The sequence below is a fragment of the Myotis daubentonii genome, chromosome 8 (genome assembly GCF_963259705.1).
Source record: "Myotis daubentonii chromosome 8, mMyoDau2.1, whole genome shotgun sequence".
Lineage (NCBI taxonomy): Eukaryota > Metazoa > Chordata > Mammalia > Chiroptera > Vespertilionidae > Myotis > Myotis daubentonii.
In genome coordinates, this window is record NC_081847.1 from 12,590,013 (window position 1) to 12,609,214 (window position 19,202).

At 52.2% G+C, this 19,202-nt stretch overlaps 1 long non-coding RNA gene across 1 annotated transcript in view; it reads right to left on the reverse strand.

Moving 5' to 3' along the window:
• The window catches only part of LOC132239252 (uncharacterized), a 110,058-nt gene that overhangs the window by 35,343 nt on the left and 55,513 nt on the right, over positions 1-19,202 (reverse strand). The gene's annotated exons all lie outside the window — the stretch shown is intronic.

Consider the following 19,202-nt stretch of genomic DNA (forward strand, 5'->3'; position numbering starts at 1 on the left):
ACTCACAAGATCAGTTTTAGAGGGAAATTTTCCAAAGCCCAGCTGGGGACCAGCTAGGCACCCCGGGGGCCAAGGAAGACCCAGGGGAGAGCTGTCTGTGGTCGCGGCTGATGGGCTCACCTTGTACTGGGTGCTGGAGATGGGAGGGAAGGAAGAATGATGGTGGGTGGTAAACCTAGCCTTTACCTCCTTCCCTCTCCTCTTCTCTGGTTCCCATTCTACAGATGAGGAGACTGAGGTTCAGAGAAGCTTCAGACCAACTCCCCTCCTCTGGGGTGTGGCATCAGGAATTGTGCTGATGTTGGGGGAGTGGATTGCGGCCTTTTCTAGGGAATGGGGATCCCTCGACCCCCAGCAGCCAACAAAGGCACTCTAGCTGCAATCAGACATCCTGAGTTCAATCCTGACTTAATCCGTCTTTGCCTCAGTTTCCCCAACTGTCAACTGGAGGTAACAGTGCCAACCCCATGTGGTTGTTGTGAGAGTTAAATCTGCGAAGGCATATCGGCAGCTTTCTCCTTCCTCCTTTGACGTTGGCAGGTCCCTCCTTTTCTGGGTTGATGGGAGGCAGGGAGGCCAAGATGTGTCTTAACTCAGGGAGACTGACTCTGCCCCCCATTATCTCCCCCACCCACACGGGCCCCTGGGAAACTGCAGCTGATCCCCGCTGCTCCTCACTCCAGGGCAGGATCCCTAGGATTAGCACCCACAGCCCCCACCTCTGAAGACACACACAGACACGTTTCAAGGCCTGCGCAGGGCTGGCTGCTGTTCAATTATTAATAATTTCCTCCCTCCATCCCTCCCCCAGACCTGCTCAACCAGTCTCCCCACAGGCAGCAGAGCAGGCCTGACATTTGAACCGACTATTTTTCTCTCACTTCGGGGAGAAGCGAGGAGAGAACATGGGCCCTATGCCTTAATGCTGGAGGGTGAGGGGTGGGGGAGCAGCACAGGCTATCTACAGGCCTACACACACACACACACACACACACACACACACACACACACACACACTCAAGCTCCCCAGGCAATGGGCTCATAGACCCTTTCCTGAAGACCAGGTGAGAGAGAGAGATTCCTGCCAAGGGGTAGGGGAGGCTCTTGAACAGAGGCAGGAGGGCGGGTGGTTAAATGTCAAACTCAGGGTCTGGATTTATGACCTTTACTTGCTGTGTGGCCTTTGACAAGTCACTTCACCTCTCTGAACCTCTTTTTTCTCATGTGCAAAGATGGGGTGATAATAACCCGCATGGCAAGGTCAGTGGATTTAACAGCCCCAGGCCCAGTTCCCACTAGGACAGACAGGGGACAGGTCTCAGGGCTTAGGACCTGCTCACACTCTTTCCAGAAGGACCGGGCCAAAGTGCCAACCAGAGCTGCACCGAGAAAGATCCCCGAGGCCTGGAGGCACCAGCACCTCTAGGTCCCGTCCAATCTCCAGCCACATCCAAAACCCACCAGTGGGGATAGGCCAGGATATGTGTCCCCCATTGACCCCCTTGCTCCCTAATTACTGTGTGTGGCACTTCCATGACAGCTAGGGAGCACCTACAGCTCCCAGCACACCTGGCAAAACGCAGAATTGTGGGAAATTGAAATGCAGCAATGACTTGTAAAAAAACTGAGCACAGTACCTGGCACATATAGGTGCTCAGGAAATGGAACTTGGTGATTGTTTCTGCATCTACCAAGGAGTTAGTTACATTCTTCATGCTGTTCCCTCTGTATGGTAAGCCCACGCCCTTCCTTTTCATAAGAACTCCTATGCATCCCTTAAAGCCCACTGAAAGAGTTCCTCCTCTGAGGAGCCATCCATGACCCCTTTCACACACATACGTGGAAGTCCTCTCCTCTGGGTTTCCTGGCACGGCACATGGGCGCCTCCTTCCAGAGCCTGGCCACACTATGGGGAGATGAGCTGGTGCCTGCGGGATTCACCATGAGATCACCAGTGCCTGGCACGAGGAGATATGGGTGGAAGGTGCTCTTTCTCTCCCATGCATGCTCTCTTCTATTTCTTTTACAATTCCAACCAAAAGTCCCCACAGACATGGGAAAGCTTATCATTCCAGTCAAACTTTAAAAATTTTTCTCAGACTACCACCAGATGAGGACAGTACAGATCCCAAAAAATAAAATGCAGCATTTAAAAGCCCTTTAATCAAATGTATTATAGACTATTTTCAAAAATAAAAGGAATACCATGTGACCAGGTAAGCATAATGAAGCCGCTCTGTGTGTGCTGATCTGGAACAGTCTCCAAGATAAGTTATCAAGGAAAACAAAAATAAAATGAGGGGCAGAATGGAGTATGAAATGTATTGACTCCCATTGGTGTGGGAAGAAAGCAGGGAGGGAAGGACACTTTACACATGTAGTATTTGTTTGTATGCACATAAATTAGCTGGGGGGGAGGGGGAGATCAGTTAATGGTGGCTGTTTCTGGGGAAGGAAAGTCAGAGACTGGGGTCGAGGAAGGCAGAGACTTAGTTATTATTCCATATCCTCTTTTGGATTTTGTACCATTTGCTCATACTAGCTGTTTAAAAACAAGCACAGGAATAAAGTTTAGGGCTTTGGAAGTCATAAACTTCAGCATCAGGACGCCCCTGATGTAGGAACACTTCTCAGCACCCCTTACAAGCTATCCTGCCTTGAATGCTCCCAGTGACGGGGAGCTCAGTTACTCGCCAGGCAGCTAATCCATCCTGGGGTAGCTTGGAAGTGTGGGTTTGGGCTCAATAAGAGGAGGCACAAAAGTGCTTCTACGGCTACAAAGAGGGACCTCTCTCTTACCCCCAATGTAGTCAGAAATGTGTGCTTCTATCTAAGGACCAGCTCTGAGGGCCTGCCTATTCCCAGGCCCAGGTGGGAGGTAGGTAGGGTGGCAGGGTGTGCTCTGCCGTGACTCAGGTCCCACGGGTGCCCGGGGCGCAGACAGCTTCCCAGGACACAAGGCTGTGACTCAGGGCCACACAGCGGGGCCAACCCAGGTGGCAGCTGGCGGGCCACCAGCACACTGTGCCCTTCCCAGCCTCGAACCCCCAGCAGGGCCTCTGTCCCAGGCACATATCACCTGGCTTGCCACTGCCCCTGGGCAGAGCACAGGACGCACGATTAAGGCTCTGGCGCCAGGCCGCCATGGTGTAAATCCTGCCTCTGCCATTCACTGGCTCGAGCCTCAGTTTCCTCATCTGTAGGTATTGCCCGGCCTCCTCGTCGGGCTGTCCTCATCAGCCCAAGCAGAGGCTGCACTCAGCAAAGGCAGCCATTACTGCTGTGGGTGCCGGGCTGTGGGGTTCCAGATCCTGGAGCCTCACACGGAAGCATGGGTGCCCCTGCTCCCCACTCATGGCCTGGCCAGCAAGCCCAGGAGGAGCAGGCCTCCAGGGGCACCCGGCTTCAGAAAGATCTACCAGCAAAGCTCTGAGCGGGCACCCAGCAGAGAGTCCGCTCCACGAGGGGACGGGCTTCTGTTTCCTGAGCCGTGGCCTGTGCCTGGAATAGTGCCCGCACCCCGTCAGGGTGGGCTTCGCAGGAGTGCGCCCCGGGCTGTCACACGGGCCGAGCCCCGAAGTTCCCGCGCTTGCTTTAATGCCGGTGCCATCTTGAAGTTCTTCATTTGAACAAGGGCCTCTCAACGTCTATAACCAGTGCTGCTCTAGTTGACACTCAGTATTGTTTTTGAATGAATGAATGGCCAAATGAATGCTACCTTGTGGCATCACGTGTCTCGTTTTACCGGGAGAATCGTGGATTCCACGTCTCCTTGAACAGATGGGGAAACTAAGGCTCACAGAGGTGAATAGGCTCACCTGACAGGCTGGAATCGAAACCCAGGCCTGCCGGGCCCCAAGCCCTGACGCCATGGCCCCCTCAGAGGTAGTGGGGTGGCTGCTCTGTGCCGGGGGAGCCACAGCACCATGGGTCTCTGGGCAGCTGGGCCAAATGTCAAGCTCTGCCTTCCGGACCAGAGCTGTTCTGCTTCCCTTTCCTCAGACCGGGAAACTGAGGCCCAGCTCATGAGAGGAGCTGGCCCAGTTTGTGGTAGGAGCCGGCCCAGCTTGGTGAGGGTGCCTGCCCAGGAGGCAGCCTGGCTGGGTGCCCGGTCAGGGGGCGGGGGCCTCAGTGAATCGCTCCTCAGTCCCCGCCGACCACAAGCGGGTTGGGTGAAAGGCGGCTGCTCCCCGCCCGCTTCCCCGCCAACGTGGGCCCAAACAATGGGCCTTTGTGCCCGTTGTGGGCGGGTTGTCAAGGTGCGCAGCCCTGGCCCTGAGCCCTGGCCTCAGCCTCCACAAGGGCAAGGGGGCCGGGCCAGGGGGTCTGCATGGGCCAGGAAATCCAGCCGACAAGGGACCGAGGCCTCCCGGAGACCAGCAGAGCAAAGGAAGCCGAGAAACAGAGGAGGTGCAGCAGGCGCCCACGGCCACATGGGCGTCCGAAGCAGGTAGGGAACCTGGGACACCAGCCTCCCTCTCACTGTGGCCTCAGGGTTCCCGCCCTGCAGCCAGGGGCTTGGACATCCCTGGAAGCTGCCCTCAGGGGGTCAGCAGAGCCAGAATCCCCCTATCTCTCCCTTCTCATGGCCCCCACGTTGCCTTTGCAAAGGGGCTCAGCCAGAAGCGCCACCCCCCTCCCCATCTCTGGGAGGCCCCCAAACTGCATTAGCCATAACATTGCTAGGAAACCGTCACCAGTCACAGGGCCCCTCCCCACTAACCCACTCTAAAGCTTTCCTCTTTCAAGATCATGTGCCCAGCAAGAAACCACCTGGTCAGGTAGGCATGGCCATGAACCCCATTTTATAAGAAAAAACTGAGGCTCTGAGGGCAGGTTGGGCTTGCCTATGGTCACCCACCCAGGATGCAGCAGTTGTGGGCAGTGAGGCTCCAAAGATGTTCAATGATCCCAGGAGTTAGACAGGCCCTGCCCACCAGCACCCGCCTTCTGGTGAGAAAGACAGAGACGTCAGCAACAGTCATAACAACAACTAGCTATCGGTTATTGAGTATCGAGTGCTTTATGTACAGACTCTCATTTCATTGTCACAAAATTGCTGGGAGATGCTAGTAGGTATTAATATTATCCCCATTTTTACAAATGAGGAAACTGAGGCTCCGATGAGGCAACTTGCCTTAAAGACAACCAGCTCATAAATGAACTTAAACCCTGCGAGTCCCCAGATGTCTTGTTCACTCAACCCTCACAACCACCTTGCAAGGCAGGGCGAACGGTCCCGATCACAGATGGGACAGGAAGCTCTGAGCAGCAAAGTCACACACCCAAGGTCACACAGCCAGAAAGTGGGAGGAGAGAGTCAACCCCGGGCTCCTGGCCCCTTGAGTCCCAGGCTTGCTTCCTTCCTTCCCCACCACAACAAGTTCCCTAAATGTCCCTTGAATCTATCTGCACCAGCAGGCCCTCATCTTCATCTCACACCTGGACGGATGCAACTGCCCCCCGACCTCATCCTTGCTGGTCTCGCCCAACAAATAACTGACGAGCATGAAAATCCAGAAAGAGAATCTAGTCAGGAATAAGCTAAACATCTGTGCACGGGAGCTTGGAGGAGAGCACTATGGTCTGTTCACACCACAAATCTTACATAGAGAATAAATAGACACACCCAAACTGCTACACCATCTCCGAACAAAACTTTGAGTGGAAAAAATGCAAGTTGTAGAAGCAAAGGTATGAGAGGCACCATCTGTACAATCATACCCACAACCAAAGCAGTGACCCAAATCCCAAATCCCTCCCTATCCTTCAGGGGTGTATGAGTGTGTGTGTGTGTGTGTGTGTGTGTGTGTGTGTGTGTGTGTGTGTGTGTGTGTTACAGTATAAAGATATAAAGATGTGGTAGAAACTGGCAATAGCTACAAAAACTAAATATGTGCATATCCGATCAGCCAGCAATTCCTTGACTATATACTAAAAGAAATGTGTTCTTATGTCCACCAAAAGATATATGTGAGAATGTTATAGCAGCACTATTGAACATCCTGGAAACTGGAAATACTGTACATCTCTATGGCATAGACAGTAGGGTGGTTAGACACACGGTGGTCTATTTAAACAGTGGAGTACTACACATCTGTGAAAAGGAAGGATCCATGGTCATAATGTTGAGTGAAAATGTCAGGCACAAAAGAGCACACATGAAATGAATCCATTTATATGAAGTTCCAGAATAGTACAACCCAAGGCTAGGAATGGCCTCTGGCTGGATCTGGATGTTGATCCCATGGGCTTTCAAATTGTGCAATTAAGATTCGTGCATTTTACTATGTATCCTTTACACCTCCATCAAACACATAACAGAAGGACAAAGACATGCATGGAAACTCGAACACCAAATCCAGGGTTGCAGTAACTGTTCAGAGAGATACAACTGGGGAACAGCATATGCGTGTGTCACCTATATTGGGGTGTTTTCCTCTTAAGCTGAGTGATGGCTGCATGGAAGGTTCTTTTATTATCCTTTGAACATCTTTGAATGTCTAAAATATTTCATTGAAAACCAAGCCAGAACCAAAAACCATTCCCACGGCTTCTCTGGCTCCAGAACGTGCAAGGGCTCCCCACGGCCTACAAGCTAAGGCCCACCCTCCTTTTGCATGCCATTCAAAATCTCATCCTGGGCCTCAACCTGTCTTTCCAGCCTCCTCACCTCTCCCCACCAGCCAAGCTGGTCTCCTCACTCTTCCCCTAACACGCCTTAAGCATTCCCATCTCCACACCTTTCCTCCCACCTGGAATGCCCTCCCCATTCCTGTCTCCTTGCTCTGTGCCAGGCATTATGCCGAGTGCTTTGGGCTATTAACTCCTTAAATCTGGGAGTTAAGCCATGGGGCATCGCTTTCATCCCAAAGAATCTCTATGGTTACCCCCAAAAGCCACCTGAACCAGTCAAAGTATAGAGTGGCCTTGCTGTGTCCACAGTTTCAAGATAAATCCTCCCAAACCCCAACCATTCCCTGAGCCACTCCAATACAGAAATTCTGGCTCACCACGGATTTCATCTTCATTCATCACTAAGGGTTAGGTCTTTATTGTTCGCAGTTTACATTGGGGGAAACTAAACTCAGACAGGACAAGTGCCTTGCTCAAAACACTCACCAAAGGCCACCTTGCTCTCTGAAAGCTTCTACTCATGAAAGACCCCAGTTTGTTCTTGCCTCGGGGCTCTTCCCTCTTCTAGAAAACTCTTCTCCAAGAACTTCCTTTTCATCATTCTGGTCCCTGAATTCAGGTCAGGGCAGCCTTCCCAGACCCCTGATTCCAATGTAAAATAGCCCCACCCCTATCTTTCTCAGTCACATAACCACATTTTATTCATCTGATAACTTAGCATTATCTAAAATTGCTCTGCATATTTATTCATTTACTTCTATATTATCTGCCACATGCACACACCCCAAAATATAATCACCATGAGGCAGGGCTTTTGTCTATCTTGCTCACTGTTGCATCCCCAGGTAGGGGATAGTAGGTGCTCAATAAACAAGCTGGAAGAACACTAACCATTCACTCATTGTGCCTACCCAGGATTACACCATAAAAATATGACAAAGGGGGGATTTAGTGATCATCTGGGGCCAGAATCTTCGTTCTTCATCATTTAGCTCTACCCAGGCCCAAGGCTGCACTTGGTCCAAAGAGACAGAAAGAGAGACGAAAACGGGCTCCACCACAACCCAGCAAGCAGGTTGAAAGGGCCCCACATCTCACTAAAAACCTAAGTGCTTTGCTGTTAATATTTCTGAGTTTGTATAATAGTAAGATTTTGCCCTTTACATTATTAATTTTTCGTTTGCATCTTTCTAGATTCCTAGCATTTTCACAGATGCTTATGAAGCTCATATGGCCCCATAGGATAGAAGTTAAACAGAGAGAGACATGGAGAGACAGGAAGAAAGAGACCGAAACAGAATGAGAGACCCTGAGAGAGAACAGAGAGAAACAGTTGGACATGGAGAACAGATGGGGACAGAGAGAAACAGAGTAAATGGTAATACCAGAGACCGGGAAAGAGACCAAAAGATGGAGAGATCTGACTTCCACATCTCCTTACATAACATGCACCTCAATAACAATAACAATATTTATTGAGCACTTACTATGTGCAAACACACGGTAAACACTTTCATATGAGTGGTCGTGTTCGATTCTCACGACACCCTATGAGATTAGTGCTACTCTCATTCCTATTATAAAGATGAGGAAACTGAGGCACAGAACGGTCACTAGCTCACCCCTAGTCACAGCCAGTGTGTGGCCTCCCAAGGCTGAACTGTTTCCTCCAGTAACAGATCTCGGGGTATCTGGGTTTGTCTTAGGGCAGCTCCTCTCCAAACTGGCTGAGCCAGCCACATGCAGGTCCTGATTCCACAGGGCTGGGGCAGGGCCAAGACTGCGCGTTTCTAACCGCCTCCCACGTAGGCCAGTGCTCTGGGCCCCCGATCACTCTCTAGCAGCAAAAGTGTAGAGGAGCCTGTTACTCTGAGGGTCCTATCGGTGACCACTCCAACCACCATCCATAACCACAGGCCCTGAAGCCACGCCGACCCCTTCGGTTCCATTTTCTTCGCTCAGCACTTCCTGTTGATCTGCCCTCCGACTCCTGGGAATTCCCCACACGCCGGCTGCTCCTGCACACGACGACAGCTACACAAAGATGTTCATTGTGGCACTGTTTACAGGAGGGACAAATTGGAAACACCTAAATGCCCCTAAATAGGGGCTGTTACGTACACTGTACAGCCATTAAAATGATGGCAGCAAAAAGCTCCGAACACGCATGACTTCTGATCGGACCGTTCCACTTCTGGACATGCACCCTCTGGGTTTGCACATGGGCACAAGGCTGTTTGCACACGGCTGTCTGTTGCAAGTTATCGTGATGAAAGCCTACAAACGCCTCAGTGCCCATCCGTAAGGAACGGGTTCATTAAATCAGGGTCCGCTTCCACAGGGAACTACCGCACAACCTTAAAAAAAGGAGGGGGGCGCTGCATATGCACCGATGGGGGCCATCTCCAAGAGCTCCTGCTCAGGGAAAAGAACCAGGCACAGTAACGGTGTGTGTCATCTGCATACTATTATATATAGTGTGTATGCTGTATAGCATGTATGCTGTTGACAAAATTAATAAAAGTTAAAATGTTTTAAATGATAGAGGAGTGCTACATTTTTGGATGTGGGAAAATGCTGATGATACATTTTTTATTTATTTTTTTATTTATTTTGTTAATCCTTACCCAAGGGGTTTTTTTTCCATTGATTTTTTTTAAAGAAAGTGGAAGGAAGGGGGAGAGACAGAGATAGAGAAACATCAACGTGTGAGAGACATCGATTGGTTGCCTCCTGCACACTCCCTGACCAGGGCTGGGGATTGAGCCTGCAACCTAGGTACGTGCCCTTGACCAGAATCGAACCCGGGACCGTCAGTCCACAGGCCGACACTCAATCCACTGAACCAAACCAGCTAGAGCGATGATGAATTATTGAAGGAGAAAGGAGGTGACCCAGTTTATATAATACAGGGATGGGCAAAAGTAGGTTTACAGTTATGAAACGGGGTTTATTCTTGTATTATTTGTTAATTATTGTATTATGGCTTTTTTCCATATGAACAACTGTAACCCTACCTTTCCCACTCTCTGTAGATGCACGCACATAGGTGTACAGAGAAATGTCTGGAAAGATTGCAACTGTTAACAACCAGAGGTGCTGCTGTTTAGGCTCCATCTGCGTTAATTCATTTAATCCCCACCACAATGTGGAGGCGGACAGACTGGTATTATCCCCATTTCGCAGATGGGGAAGTTGAGGCCCAAGAGGTGACGTGTCCTGCCCTGGGTCTCACAGCCAACGGGAGGCAGAGCTGGGGTCTGAACCACAGCCCTGGGGCTGCAGAGCCCACTCTAGTCGAATTGGGTGGTTTTTACTTTTTGCTTTGAATTTTTTAGCATTGTTGGAAGTTGGACAATGAGCCCCGCCTGTCTGTCTGTCTCTCTCTTTCTCCCTCTCCTTTTGAACAAAGCTTTTAAGAAAAGAGCCTCGGGACACCCCATGTCCCCAGGTGGGCAGCCCGCTGCTGGCACTCATGTGCGCCTGGGACTTGCCCTGGAGCTCCAGGCATGGAGAAGCACTATAGCAGTTTTAAAAGAGTGCATTATACTAGTATACCAAGCAAGGGCAGAGAGAATGTTCCAGATAAAAGGACAGCAGAGAGACTTGCCAAACACAGGGCCTGGTCCTTTATGAGAGATGGAGCAGGAGTAAAAAACAAACCAACCAGCCCACCAACAAGCCAGCTCTCAAGGACCCTTCGGAGCAATCTCAGCCATTCGGATGTGGCCTGCGTATGAGGCGCATATGGAATCAGTGCTGCATTTCTCTGGTGTGGTAACGCATTGCGGTTGTGCTGGAAACCACCCTTGTTCTTCGAAGATGTTTGCTGGGGTATTTAGGGTGAAGGGTCAGGATGTCTGCAACTTACAAACAGTTCAGTAAAAGTCATGTGGGGGATGGGGGGGGGCGAGGAGAGAGAGGAAGGGAGAGAGAGACAGAGAAGACACATGGGGCTGAGAGTGGACGGTTGGGGAATCTCGGTAAAGGGACCACAGTAGTTCATTGTGAGGTTTTCTATAAGTTTGCAAGTGTTGTTTTTTTTAAGTTGGGGGAGGAGCATTTGAGATCTTGCTCCCCAGCATAGGTCATCAGAATGGCTCAAATAAACTTTTTTTTTTTTAAGTTGGGGGATCTCGGTGGTTGTGAGCAGCCGGTGGTGGGCAACGAGACTGACTACAAAGGAGCACGGGGAACTTTCTAGAGTGATGGCAACGTTCTCTGTCTGGATCGTGGTGGTGGTGGTGGTGGTTAGGCAACTGTGTATGAGTTTATCAAAATTCATAGAATTGCACACCAAAAAAGGGTGACGTTACTGTACATAAATTATACCTTCAAAAAGGTGACTTAAAAAAAATGTTGGGGGAGGCAGAATCAGAGGAGCCCCCCACCCACAGGGCTCTGAGAAGACGGTGGGTCCTGCCCTGAGCTGGCCTCGCCCCAGCCTGTCCCATGTGGACCCCAGGGGCTCAGCAAGGCAGAGCGGAGGGCCCGCTAGGCCCTGGGCCCCACAGCCCAGCCTCGGAGGGCATCCAGGAGCTTCCTCCCCAGCCTCCTGGGCCTGGTCCAGGGCCTTCGTTTCCCCGGGGCCAGGAGAAACATACCGAATAACTTCCTTGTGTTCCCTGAGAAAGGAGGCCTGGATGGCCAGCGTGAGGCGTCTCAGCCTCAGCAGAAACAGGGGGTGAGCAGGAAGGACCACTCATCATCTTTCCGTCCACCCCACCACCACCAGGTGCTCCAGCGCCGCGGGGGCCCCGCAGAGGGAAGTAACTTGCCAGAGTCACACAGCAAGTCAGGTAGCTCTGTCGGAGGCCGATCGCTCCTGAACTAAAGCTTTGAGCCCGAGATCATCACAGTCAACCACCCCCACGTCTCAGATCAGAAGACCAAGGCCCACGTCTGTGTCAGAGTCCGATTACCAATGTCTCGGGAACCCCAGACCCTGTCGCTGTGGTTCCATTCGGTGTGGTTCCCACAGGTTTGTGGTGGGGGCTTGGGAAGCTGGGGTGTGAGCCTCCACACCTGACCACCATCCTTTGTCATCCCCGCGGTCCTCTCCCAAGCTGCATCTGCTCCCACTTCACAGGGGCAGAGGGAGGAGGCGGGGGTCCCACGCCTGCCCCCCACCGCCCCAGGGAGCGCCCACATGGCAAAGGGCCATGGATTCTGCCCAGCCCACGAAACTCACCTCACCCAGAACCTGTTTCAACTCCTCCAGTTCTCCTTGGCAGCTGTGGAGGCCTCATTAAGTGATGCCAGCGCCTCCCACACACCACCCGAAGAAGGGGAGGGGGCACACACCAACAATGGGGCTCTATGGCATCCACCCCAGAGACCCCCAGGCCCCAACGAGGGCAAAGACGGCACCGTGTCTGCCCGGGCCCAGGAAGCTGGGGCCTCGCTGGAGATGGCCCTGCCGCCTTCTCCCTGGGCAGGCCCGCATGGGCCCCCAGAGTAGTTTAACCTCCTTAATTAACCAGCAGTGATTAAGAGGCCACCTTGGAAAGCCCCCAGGGCTTCACGGAAGGCTGGGGGCCAGGAACTGGGGGTAGGGCCCCCAGCCATGGCAGGCTCAGAGGCTCCTCCCCAAGAGGAATAGGGAATGAGCCCCCAGCCCACACCAGAGGGTCAAGGTCAAAAGAGCCCCTCCTCCCTGAATCAGCTGTGTGATGCTGTGAAAGTGGCCTCACCTCTCTGTGCCTTAGTTTCCACCAGGAGGGAGGGCAGGGTGGCGGTGAGACTTGATTAATGACTGTTTGTGAAAAGATCCCAGAGATGCTGCTGATAATAGGCCCGGCTATTATTCTGGGAAGGCATCGAGGAGTGTCTGAGCCCGTAATTACCAAGAGGATGAAAACAGTAAGGAGCACGAAGGCCTCGCCCAGCCCTGCCCCCTGCCCCCACGCCCACCCTCCCGCCCGGACACGGGGACCCAGGGGAAACAGGTTTCATACCCCAGCCTGGGCCCTCAGCCTTCTATTCCTCCTCTTGGCACCTCTGTTCATAAACTATTTCCATCCACTCCTTCCTCCATCCATTCCATACATGTTCATTGAACACCTACTATATGCCACCCGTGCAGCAGGCAACAAAACAGACATGGTTGCTGCCCAGGAGAGCTCAGTCCACTAGAGGAGGTAGTTGGCAAACAAATAAGAAAATTCCATCAAGGGGGCAGGAATATATATTTTCAAAGGTGACATGACAGAGAACAATGCGGGGGGAGACTTGAGCTCAAGTGTTCAGGGAGGGCTTCTCTGAGGAGGTGAAATTCGAGCCAAAGAACAAAAACAGATCCAGAGACAGAGAAGCAGCGATCAGACTGTCAAACCTCAGAGGGAAAGTGGGGGAGGGTGGGGGTAAAGGGGAGAGATCAACCAAAGGACTTGTATACATGCATATAAGCCCAACCAATGGACACAGACAACAGGGGGATGAGAGCATGAGTGGGGTTGGGGGTTAATGGGGGGATGAGGACACATATGTAATACCTTAATCAATAAAGAAATTAAAGATTGAAGAAGAAAAAAAGAAGATGGAGCCATCATGGGAAGAGTGTTCCAAGCAGAGGAACTGCACCTACAAAGGCCCTGGGGTGAGAAACTGGTGTGCTGGAGGAGGCTGGAGAGGAGAGGAAGAAGGGGAGAGCTGTGGGAGGTGAGATCAGAGAGGCCGGTGGAGTGGGGAGCGGATCAGGCAGGTCCTCATGCAGGATGAGCCTGGGTTGCTTCCTTGGAACAGCTGGCAACCAGGGGAGAATTCCAAGCAGGGGTGCGAAGGAGGGATCCTCTCCCCGGCCCAGTGTGCAGGGCCTGCTCCGCACACACAGGCAGGTGAAATTAAAATTCAAATGGCTGACAGTCCTAATGATGACCACTCTGCCCTCTCTGTAGAGTACTCTCCTACTTGAGGTTCAAATACACACAGGCGCGAGCGCGCGCGCGCGTGCACACACACACACACACACACACACACACACACCCCTGCCACTTTCTGGCTGTGCGATCTTGCACCTCAGTTTCCTTTCTTGTGAAATGATGAAGACAGCTGATTCTGCCTTTGAAAGGGGAGGGCACCCCCAGCTCCAATGGCAATGATGATTTAAACCCTTTAAGTTCACTGAGCTGCTCCTGAGGCCCTGGAGGGTCAATCCCAGGAGCTGTGTGCCTCGGGCAAATATCTTGGCCTCTCTGAGCCTCAGTTTCCTCTTCTATAAAATAGGGTTCATGGTAATACCTACCTCATGAGATCGTTGTGAGAATGAAAATAGTTAATAAAGTGCCCAATTATAACCATAACAACAAAAAGAAATCAGCAACGTGCTATGGGGCTGGTTGTGTAGAAGAAGAAAGGCCCAGGCTGGGCCTGGTAGAGGCGTTCCCCCTGTCCCAGGACCCCAGAGCCATTCCCGGGTCCCCAGCCTGGGACGAGCTCTGGGGAGGACACGATGCTGGACTCCTGAGGCTCATGTCAAGAGCCACTGCTTTCTTTAACCATGAAAAGGCTATTGCATCCGCACCCATGGTGGCCTAAGGAGCACAGTGAGACATGCCCTCAGCGGTGCACATACCCAGTGACCTCCAACCCTTACAGAAAGACAGGCTGTAGAGCAGCCGTGGGCAAACTACGGCCCGCGGGCCGGATCCGGCCCGTTTGAAATGAATAAAACTAACAAAAAAAAAAGAGGGTACCCTTTTATGCAATGATGTTTACTTTGAATTTATATTAGTTCACACAAACACTCCATCCATGCTTTTGTTCCGGCCCTCCGGTCCAGTTTAAGAACCCATTGTGGCCCTCGAGTCAAAAAGTTTGCCCACCCCTGCTCTAGAGCCAAGCAGAGCAAGGGTCCCACCTCCAACTAGTGACTTTACCTCTCTCAGCTTCAGTTTCCTCACAGTGAAAGTGGGAGTCATCTCCCACCCAGATGTCAGGGTGGCCTCACACTGGTCACCAGAGACACAAACGTCCCAGGATTTTTCCCACTGACCATGCACCTACTAAATGCCAGGCACCCGCCTAGGCACCTTAGACCTATGGTCTAATCCCCACAGCAAGCCCGAGAGGCAGAGCCAGGACTCAAACCCAGGGCTGCCTGACGCTCCATCCCTGCTCTTAACTACAAGGCCAAAGGCAGGAGATACCAGCCACCACTCACTGAGTGCCTACTGTGTTCCAGGCACACGGCGGCACTTACATGGATTCACATGCCTTGTCCTCACAATGAACCCCATGAAGTCAAACTGCCCCCCCTCTCCAGGTGAGTAGCCCGAGGAGGCTGAGAGAGGTGAGAGGACTGGCTCGAGGACACAGAGATGTGGAGAGCTGAGATTTGCACCCAGGCCTGCCTGAAGCTGCAATTCTAGTACGTTCCCCTCTGCTGATAGAAAGAATAAAAACAATAGCTGCCCTGTATTGAGCACTAGCTGTATGCCGGGCCCTGCTTAGACACTTATCTGCATCATCTCCCTTAGTCCCCACCACACCTGGGAGGGGGGCTATTATTATTATCAAATTTTCCAAATAGAGAAACTGAGGCTCAGAGGGAGATGTGGACTTGACCACATTCACACAATGGGAAAGGGGCGGAGCTGAGATCCAAGGCCAGGTGAGCCAGCCCCCATGCCATGACCTTTATCCCCCCTGCCCCCCTGCCCCACATACCTGGCTCAAAACACACTACTTCACAAAGCTGTCTCCAAGACCACTCCTGTCTCTGCCACCCCGTCCCTTCAGTGCACACCCCCTTAGCACTCAGTTGGGCTTTCCAACATATTTGTTTGCCGTGGGCTGTGAAAACCATCTTTCCTGGAATTTTTCCTTTGAAATCCACCCCTCCCCTCCTCTCCCCGCCAGCCTGGCTCCCCCCTCAGGGGACCCTGGACCAGCCAGAGCCCCGCCTGACCCCTGTGATTCATTAAACCCCAATGGTGACCTGTGTCCTGGGTCCAGGCCTCGAGCCGGGTGACCTCAGCCAGGCGTGGTGAGGGTGTGAGGGATGGGGAAGCAGTGGAGACAGCCCGTGGGATGACGGGGTCCTCACCACTGCCCGCCTGCTCCCTGAGAGGAGCTTTGGCAATCAGAGAAGACAGTGGGTTTACCAGGAAAGGAGGAAGAAAACAGAGTCAGAGGGCAAGAAGCTCATGGCATGTGAATCAACACCCAGCGGGTGGGTGGGGGCTAGAGAGCGGGCTCCATGGAGCCAGCGGCCTACGAGGAAGTCAGCAGCCCGGGAGGAGGACCAAAGGCTGAAGGGCCTCAGCAGGGAGGGGAGAGGTGCACATATTTTGAGCACCTGTGTGCCAGCTATTATCCACTCAAACCTCCCAGACTCCACCGAGCAGCCCTGCAAAGGAGGTATCACATCCCCATTTAATGTAGCAGGACACAGAGATCAGAAAAGTGAAGTGACTCGCCCCAGGTCACACAGGTGGTGGACCTGGGACTCAAACCAAAGTCTATGGCTCAAAAAAAGAAGTTAAAAGCAGAGCCTTTAGCCCAGCCAGCATGCCTCCGTGGTTGAGCATTAGCTATGAATCAGGAGGTCATGGTTCAATTCCCGATCAGGGCATATGCCCGGGTTGCGGGCTCCATCCCCAGTAGGGGGCGTGCAGGAAGCAGCTGATGGATGATTCTCTCTCATCATTGATGTTTCTCTCTCTCTTTCTCTCCTTCCCCTTCCTCTCTAAAATCAATGGAAACATATATATGTATATTTTTGAAAAGCACAGCCTTTACAGTCAGATCTGGATTCCCATCTGAACTCTCCCACTTACAACCATGTGGCCTTGGGCATGTCACAGCTCCTCTAAGCCTGGGTTTCTCTATCTGCACGATGGATATAACAACATGGCAACATCATCGGTGGCACCTATGAGCCAGCACACGGTGTGTCTCACATCAGAGAGGGGCATTGTAGGGCTGGTAGTGTGCACCCTATATGAATGCCCCATTGCTGGGGGGCTTAGTCCCTTAAAAAATAGATTTTCCAGCCCTAAAACTTCTTATTGTGAACTAAATAAAACCAACCTTCTCCCCACAACATCCTAACTGGCCATGGAGACCTCCCTGCCCTCCACTCCTGTGTAATGGAATGAGGCCGCTGACCTTGCAGAGAGGACTGTCACTGGCATCCATTTGCTGGGCTCCTGCTGGGTGCCAAGCATGGTCTCAGCTCTTGGGACACAGAAGTAAACAAGACCAACAAAGTCTCTGATATCATGGGGCTGATGTTCTACGGAGAGGAGACACACATTAAGCATATAACCCCTTAATACAGTGGTTTTCAACCTTCTGGCCCTTTAAATACAGTTCCTCATGTTGTGACCCAACCATAAAATTATTTTCGTTGCTACTTCATAACCGTACTGTTGCTACTGTTATGAATCGTCATGTAAATATCTGATATGCAGGATGGTCTTAGGCGACCCCTGTGAAAGGGTCGTTCGACCGCCAAAGGGGTCGCGACCCACAGGTTGAGAACTGCTGTCTTAACAAATATAACTACTAGATAATGATTTATCGGAGGGAATCTAAATACAGGAAGCATCCAAATAACAGAGAACATTTAGAATTTATTTTCTTATTATCCATTTCTTAAATGACATCACGGTACAAATCAGATAATGTTCTTTCTTGGCTCAAAACCCTTCCCAACTTCCACTGTCTTCAGGATCAGGTCTAGATGCCGTAACGCAGCCACAGGGCTCCCTGTGATCCAGCCCCTGCCCACCTCTCTGATCTCACTCCCCTGCCCCCTCTCTTCCAGCCACACAGGCCTCCTCGCCGTTCCTTGAACAGGCCAAGCCCTTCAGTTCTCAGAGTCACCGCACATGCTGTTCCCTCCACCTGAAGCTCTTCCTCTCCCTCTCCAACCGGCCAGCTCCTCCTCAAGAGCGCCTCCCTCCTCTACCAGGGAAACACATCTGGGCCCTGTCTTGCCTATCGACTGGCTCACTTGGCCTCCATCCCTGGCCCCTTCGAAAATCCACGCAAACGGGAACGAAAAATAGCCAGGAAAAAGTGTGAATCATTTGTTTACAGACTAATTAATTACTAAGCTCAAAAACTTGATTTCCATTCTTCCTTTTTTCCCTTCTCTGCCCTTTGAGAATGTTTGGAATCCACATTGTTTCCCAATGCAAAAGTATGTCAAGTTTATTTTTAGCCAACGCACATGATGGCTGGGCCATTATTCACCCCCTCTCCCCACCGCTCCTCCTCAGTGAGGAGCTAACACAGAGTGTGCCGGCTGCTTCAGGCTCTTTAGATGTGGCTCCTGGGAGGGGTCTGCAGGAGCCTGATGGCTTTGGGGTCCGTGTCACCCAAGCTGGGTCCCATGCTGAGGGATTGGGGATAGAGGTCCCAAGCTGCAGTTTCTCCTCCTGACCAGGGGGAGCGCTGTGATGCGGGTTGCAGGCAGCAATTTCTCCAAAGCTGGCTGAGCAAATGCCTTCTTCCCGGAATTTGAGTATTTCGGCCACTTGTCCCTCCACTCTTGCCTTTAGAATGGGGAGTGAGAGAAGCCTAATGGATTCAACTAGGATGATGCTATTGTGCCTTCTGGGCTCACTTCCCCATCACCCACCCCCACTCCACCCTCCTAACTCCCTCTCACCACCCCTGTCAGCCCACCCTGCTCATCCCTCCTGCTCTCTGAGAGCCCAGGTCATGGAGTCGGGGCAGCCTTGTGGGAACTCCTGCCAAGAGCTTCCTTCCAGGATTGCCACTTCCAGACCCTGTCCTGGGATGGGGCCCAGCAGCTATGGGAGAACCTACTTCCAGCTACTCAGGGGGATAAGAATGGGCCTGTCCCCAATAGACACCACTGCCCAGCAATACAGGTGATGGTGTGGCTGTGAGGCAGCAGAGCGTCGCCCCCAGAAAGCAGGACTATAGCCACCATGTTCTCTCTGTGTCCCCAGGGCGTGGCATTCAGTGGGTGCTCAGAGAAGACTTGTAAATGATTGTGACCTGAGTTCCAGGCTCACTGTGCAAGATCAGTTAAGTCACTTGCCTGCTCCCATCTTCCAAATGGGTAACTGACCTCTAACCCTAGAGCAGGGGTTGCCAACTCAACTGCCTACAGGAGCCAGGCAGAGACATAAAAGCGAAAGGGATGGGGCGGGGGGTGGGGGGTGGGGGGACAGCTGAGGCCATGCCCTGTCTGCGGGGACAGCCACTCCTCAGCTCCTGCACACAGCACTTTCGAGCCCAGAGTTCCTGGATCTTCCCACTTCTCCAGAGAAGCCAGAAATCGGCATGTTTTTCATTTTCAGTGTTGGCAACTCATTTTCACTTTACGCAAAAACACCCCCCAGGCCAAACACAACGCACCTGAAGGCTGACCTGGCACACGGGCCGCCAGTTTGAGTCCTTGGTGGTTAGCACTGGTGGCTCACCAGGCCTTCAACAGGCCTGTCACGCCCAAGCCTGGGACAAGGGGCTGGGATGGAGAAGGCAGCACAAGCCTCACCCCGTGTGGGAGTAGCGATTATCCCAGCTTATGGGAGGGCCAGGCCGGACTCGTCGGTGCTGGGGCTGTGGGCATCGCCTGCAGAGCT